The sequence below is a fragment of the Triturus cristatus genome, chromosome 6 (assembly GCF_964204655.1).
Source record: "Triturus cristatus chromosome 6, aTriCri1.1, whole genome shotgun sequence".
In the NCBI taxonomy this organism is placed as follows: Eukaryota; Metazoa; Chordata; class Amphibia; order Caudata; family Salamandridae; genus Triturus; species Triturus cristatus.
This window is the reverse complement of record NC_140589.1, coordinates 222,883,599-222,889,598: the sequence shown is the minus strand read 5'-3', so window position 1 is coordinate 222,889,598 and position 6,000 is coordinate 222,883,599. Positions and strand designations below refer to the sequence as shown.

At 44.1% G+C, this 6,000-nt stretch overlaps 1 protein-coding gene across 1 annotated transcript in view; it reads left to right on the top strand.

Moving 5' to 3' along the window:
• Positions 1–2,214: 2,214 nt before the first annotated feature.
• The window catches only part of LOC146816683 (adhesion G protein-coupled receptor F1-like), a 512,362-nt gene continuing 508,576 nt past the window's right edge, over positions 2,215–6,000 (top strand). Inside the window, exon 1 of the mRNA XM_085610576.1 lies at positions 2,215–2,360. The gene's annotated coding sequence lies outside the window, so the exon portion shown is untranslated. The remainder of the gene's footprint in view (positions 2,361–6,000) is intronic.

Sequence of the window (6,000 nt, the reverse complement as noted above, 5' to 3'; positions counted from 1 at the left end):
ACCACAATCTTGGCCTTCAAGCCACCTCCCCTTCACTTTATTACAGTTTGTGTGCTGCATAAATACTTTACACATTGCCTCTAAGTTGAGCCTGGCTGCTTTTTGTACCAAGCTAACCAGGGTTAAGTGCAGGTTAATTTAGTGCCTTTTTGTGGTTCACCCTGCAAGGAATTGTGGCTGTGCTTGACCAGGGCTCACACCTCAGTCAACCAGCAACCCAATTTCTCACTGTGCTTTTTGTTCAATAGACAAAATCCAACTTTAACAATAAATTGGATTTCATTTAACTATCAAATTAGATATTTTCTAGCTGCTACCAATCCAAATTTATCATTATAGGGTATAATAATGTGTTCCAGTGTTTTCCTGTGGGAGCAGCAAGTATTACTATAGTTAGAACACTGTAAAATAACTTTAAACTTTTACACCTTCTACTTTTAAATACCTTGTGCCCTCTCTTATTAGTAACCCTGGGCGTAGTTCGCGAAGTAGCACTTCGCAAAGCTACGCAAAGTGCAGTTCGCACTACGCGAGCTACGCGTAGCACTTCGCGAACTGCGTAGTACCTTGTTCGCACTGTGCCAGATGTCGTTTTCAATGATTGCACAGTGCGGACAAGCAACCGGCACTGTGCAATCATTGAAAATGGCATCTTGCACAGTGTGAGCTGTAGTTTTCTGCTGCTCGAGTAGATTTTTACTCGAGCGGCAGTTTTCTCAACGCGAACTGGTAGTTTCTCATCGCGAGCGGCCGCGAGTATACGCGACCACTCGCAATGAGAAACCTGACCTCCTCGCGTTGGGAATCTCGCCGGGAGGTTTATTTTCCATGCTCGCGATCGGCAACTTGATGTTGCTGATCGCGAACAAGGAAAAAGTCTCGCCGGGATGTGATTTTGCTTGCTCGCGGTCGCCAACTTGACGTTGAGGACCGTGAGCAAGCAAAAACATGACCGCAGCACTACGCAACACTACGCTACGCGTGTTCGCACTGTGCTACGTGCAATTCGCGTAGTGCGAAGTAGCGCGAACATCGCAAACTACGCGAGCGCAGCGTAGTGCTTTGCCCAGGCTTACTTATTAGCAATAAGAGTTATCTTATGGGTGACTTATTATTATTCAAAAGAAAGGTTTAGAGCTTTCAAAGGGATTTATTTTGACAGGTCGAATTGCCAGTTTTAAACTGCTGCAAGCTTCAATGGTATGCCTGAGGTCAGGTTTGCTGTGTTACTGCAGTAGATGGCACAATGGCAGCTACAGCCCACTGGTGGCATTTGGTACCATTTACTTGGGAGTTAGAGGTAAGCTAAAAGTGCCAATCAAGTGTATACCAATGCCCTCATGTTTAAAGGGGGAGCACAAGCACCTTACCCCTGTTCAGCAGGGGTAAAGCGCACAGAGTCCTAATGCCAACAAAAACAGTCAAGGCATAAAACTGAGAGGAAATACCACACAAATAATGGTAATTTCCAAAAATATGTACTTTACATGGATTAGTTTATTCGTTAAGACAAGGGGGCTGTTGTGTTTCAGCACATCTGTGTTTGCACTTGATGGAAGCTGCAAAACATTGTATGCACATACAGTTACCATCATAGGGAATTGATTGGCCATTCACAGGGAATTGATTGGCCATTCACATGGGGACCATGCCAATCAATCAGCCTTGTTTGCTTGATTAAGCAATATCTGTTTCTTACATGGGCTTATTTTACCTGACCATCGGTTTAAGTGTCATGCGTGCACTTTACAATTCATCCTCCGCCTTCTCAGGTAGGGAGCCCCAATAAATCGACCGCCTTCCCACTGCATTCTTTTGGCCTCTGGAGACCCCTGCCATGAAGGGCATAAACAAAGACAAGGTCTAAATCCGCTCTTTGATGTAAGCGAAGTGATGAATACGTGTTTTTCAATCTTCTATACAAAGGGCAGTGAATAATTAGATTTCATTTCTAAACACAACGAATATACCATCACGATTTAAAAGCAGACATGCTCTGAACCTATCGGAGAGCGGCTGTCAATGTGTGATGCCGCCCACTGATTTCATTTTTTGCTTTTGTGAGGCCGCCCTTGTAACTATCTGTGGGATTAGGACACGCGATCCCAGCTATCCCCTTCCCGGCCGATTGTTGTCGTCCGGGGCGTGTCAGCATCTTCGGCTCTGGAACCTTCCCAAGCAGGTGGATCCCAGCGCGCGAGCGAGGAGCGCGAGGAGGTCCTGTTTATTGTTCTCCTCTGCAGACACTTTTACGAGGAAGAATGGGCCGGGGCGCCACCAGGTATAGCGGAGTCCGAGAACCTTCCACCCAATAGAGTTGCGAGGTCCCGCTGTAAAAGAGTGCCAGGAAGTGTCTGCAGGTAAGTAAACACCTTGGCAAAGGTGTATGATGGAGCTACTTTTCATTGGGAAACAAAATCCAAATGAAACATTTCTTACTCGTGTAAATTAGAAACAAGAATTGGTACTTTCCAAAGGATAGACGTCACTTTCAAATGTCATATTTCTGAAGCTTCAAAGCCATTTCTGACAAAAGTGTTCGTAATTTTAAACGTGTGGGATCAAAGCTATGGTTCAAAGCTTCTGCTGCTGTGATACTTTAAGGTGCGGTTTGCTTCCTCGTGAGAGCGCTCCCTCCAGACCACGATGCTCACACGTTGTATTAGGCGCTGAGCACCCGCGGTGCTGCAGTTTAGAATAGAACCCTTTTCTGGTCCTCACAGCACCAAGTCGGTGTCTAACATTAGGTGTGGGGTGAGATTATTTGTGTGCTCCGTCCACAGAATAGCGCTTCGGAGCCTCGTACAGGGATATGGCGCTATAGAAGTAGAACTGCGCGATACAGTGCACAAAAGTGCGTTGTTAATTACTGAAATCACAACACCAGCGCCACGTGGGCATCGGCGCACAGAGAATTACGGGTAAATTATCTGTATGCCTTTAAACCAATGATGTACAAGTGGCATCCACTATGAAGACATCGCAGTGAGTTGTATGTCATAAGCAGACCCCACGGATGCTTCTAGGATCTGGTTGTATATGTTGATTTCTGATGCAGCAGTTCAAAATCCAGGGTTCTAAAGTGAGCTTTTAAGCTTCTTTTAATGATAACCTGTGGGTTCAAGGAACACTTTTGCATTAGAGCTGTTAAATAGTGGAGCTTTTGGTATGAACACATTTTACCACTACATCATGAAAGTCGGTTTGTGGCAGTGGAACAGTGTGACAAGGGCGTCTGTATGCCTGAGCAGACTGGCCTCAGATAAACTGCAGCAACAATAAAACAACTGACCGCCACATTGCTCTAGCGCAGCAAAACACTACTATAAACATTGCAAAACAACAAACGACAACATACAACACAAAAACATACAACAGCAGCAGAACACAATGATACAGCAGCACAACACAACAACACACGGTATTCAGTCGCAGTGTGCTATTATTTTGTCTTCTTATTTGTTATAGTATTATTGTTGCTTTGCAATGTTGTGTCTATGTTGCTATTTTGCTGGTAGTTTATTATTGTACGTGCAACAGGGCTGTCAATTGTCTTACTGAGTCCTGTCATTATCCTGTTCTTCAGCTCAATTTACAAACTACATTTTCAACCAAAGCAGCACATCCCATTATCACCCCGCGCAAAACAATTACCACTGCCAAAGATACGTCTCTATCTGTTTTTGAAACAAAGAGAAAAACAATGGGTCCGATTCACAAAGGTAAACTTAGACCAAAAGTCTAAAGTTAGACCAGAAGCGTAAGTTTAGACCTAAAGTCTAACTTTACTAGTAGTAAAGTTAGACTTTTGGTCTAAGTTAGAATTTCCATCTAAACTTAGACCACATATCTAACTTTACTACTAGTAAAGTTAGACTTTAGGTCGAAACCTAGACTTGAGGTTGAAACTTAGGGGCATATTCACAAAGAAGTGGCGGTGAGAGGCGTTAGCCTCCTTGGCTTAACGCCTCTCACTGCCACTTCGGAAACGCCAGGCTGCACCATATTAACAAGAATGTGGTGCAGCCTGGCGTTTCCCCCATCAACGGCGCTAAGTCTCACAACTTAATGCCAAAACAAGCACCCTTGCACCAGAGGGCAAGGGTGTCTGCGGGCAGGGAGGTTTGTTAATGCATAGGAAGGTGTTCCTTCCTGTACATTAACAAACCAAAAATGCCAGTTTGCTTTTTCCATGTGTGCTGCTACATGCAGCACACATTGAAAAAGCAAAAACGAGGAGAAATAAAGCTTTTCTCCTCGTTTAGCCACCTTAAGACCTGATTTTTCTAGGTCTTAAGTTTGGCGCCACCACCTATTATCGCCGCCCTTGATAACAGGCGGTAGCGTCAAAGTCAATGGGTGTTGCGGTACACCCACTTCACGCCCCCTTTCACGCTAAGTTTAGCCTGAAAGGGGCCCTATTCTCAAGGCAGCGTTAAGCCACTTATCATGGCTTTAATCCACGTTAAGTGAGTTAACGCTGCCTTGAGAATAGGGCTCTGGCCCTATCAACACGGGAACGTAAAAAAAAGTGACGTTCCCATGGCGATAGGGGCTTGTGAATATGCCCCTTACACTTTTGGTCTAAGTTTACCTTCGTGAATCGGGCCCATTGATTGTAAAACAAGTCTCTGACCATGCCTTGAAATAGCAGTACCCAAGGTCACTTTACGCGATGTAGTCTTGTGCCGTGTGTGGTGCCTAAAATGAACTCTTTCCCATGCTATAGCAACTTTTTTTTTTTTTATTCCTCATATACCAGAATGGGCATTCCTGATGGGAGGCCACCACCTCTCTCCACCAATCAGCGTAACCAAGCCCGGGTATTATAGACCAGTGTGGAGAGAGAGAGAGAGGTTCAGACCTACAAGCAACCACTGTTTTTAGTGTCCACTCCTTTTCACGCTACCAGATAACCAAGCGCAGTTTTGGAGGGATCAAACCAACAGTGCCCAGGTGAAATCATTGGAATGTTCTTTATCTATTCCGCCATGCAACAAGTGATGCCCAGATTTGTCCGTAGCTATTTTCATCACAAGCCATATCAGATTCACTGGTGTATATTATATGTTTCAGGCATTCTGTAAAAGTTGGAGCACTTATGCTTTTCCAGGCTCTACATATCTCTCGTCTTGCTAGGATAATCACATAGAAAATAAATTTAGATGTCGGATCATTAAGATGGTAATCTGTGTGCAGTCCAAGCATAATCATTTCTGGGGTGACTTCAATATGTTTATGTAGTACCTCAACTAAAAAGTCTTGCACCGTGACCCAGTAGCTTACTATCTCAGGGCAATCTATGAACATATGGCAATCGTCGGCTGCAGGCATTTTACATCTTGGGCAATAATGGCATAAGCCTGTTATCTTTGTTAGCCTCTTTGGGGATATATAAGCTCTATATGCAGTATATAAATGGTTTCTTTTAAGTGCAGCTAATTTGACCACCGCATGTAGCATGGTAAAATAATCTCCCCATAATTCCATGAGATTAGAGTCTGAGTCTATAACATTGCCCCAAAGTTTATACAGTTCGTATTCTGTTATTGCTTCCGTCTCTAGGATGGCCCAATACCAAAAAGATAACTCCTGCTTCCATCTACCACTCCTAGATACATAATCCAATTTAGGGTTCAATGATTCGAATTCCCAGGATTTAGTTGCCCACCATCCTGACAACTGATAATATTTATATCTTGATAGCGTTCCCCCTGTCAGGCAAGATAAGGACTCCCAACTCAAGAGCTGCGAGCCTTTCTGTAAATCCTGCCAGAAAAACAAGCCTGCCACTTTAAGAGGACGAGATAATTGATCATTCAGGCAGTCTGGTGTGCCCGGGGAATCCCATATCGGGGCCTGAGGAGCATAGTATGGAATTTTTAAAATCTTTCTAACGTACAGCCAGTTCCTAAGAGCAGTATCTAGAATTTTTAGCCTGACTCTCTTAAAGAACCGTGGATCGCCATATTTAAATAGAAAGTGCTCTTGCCCCTGAGG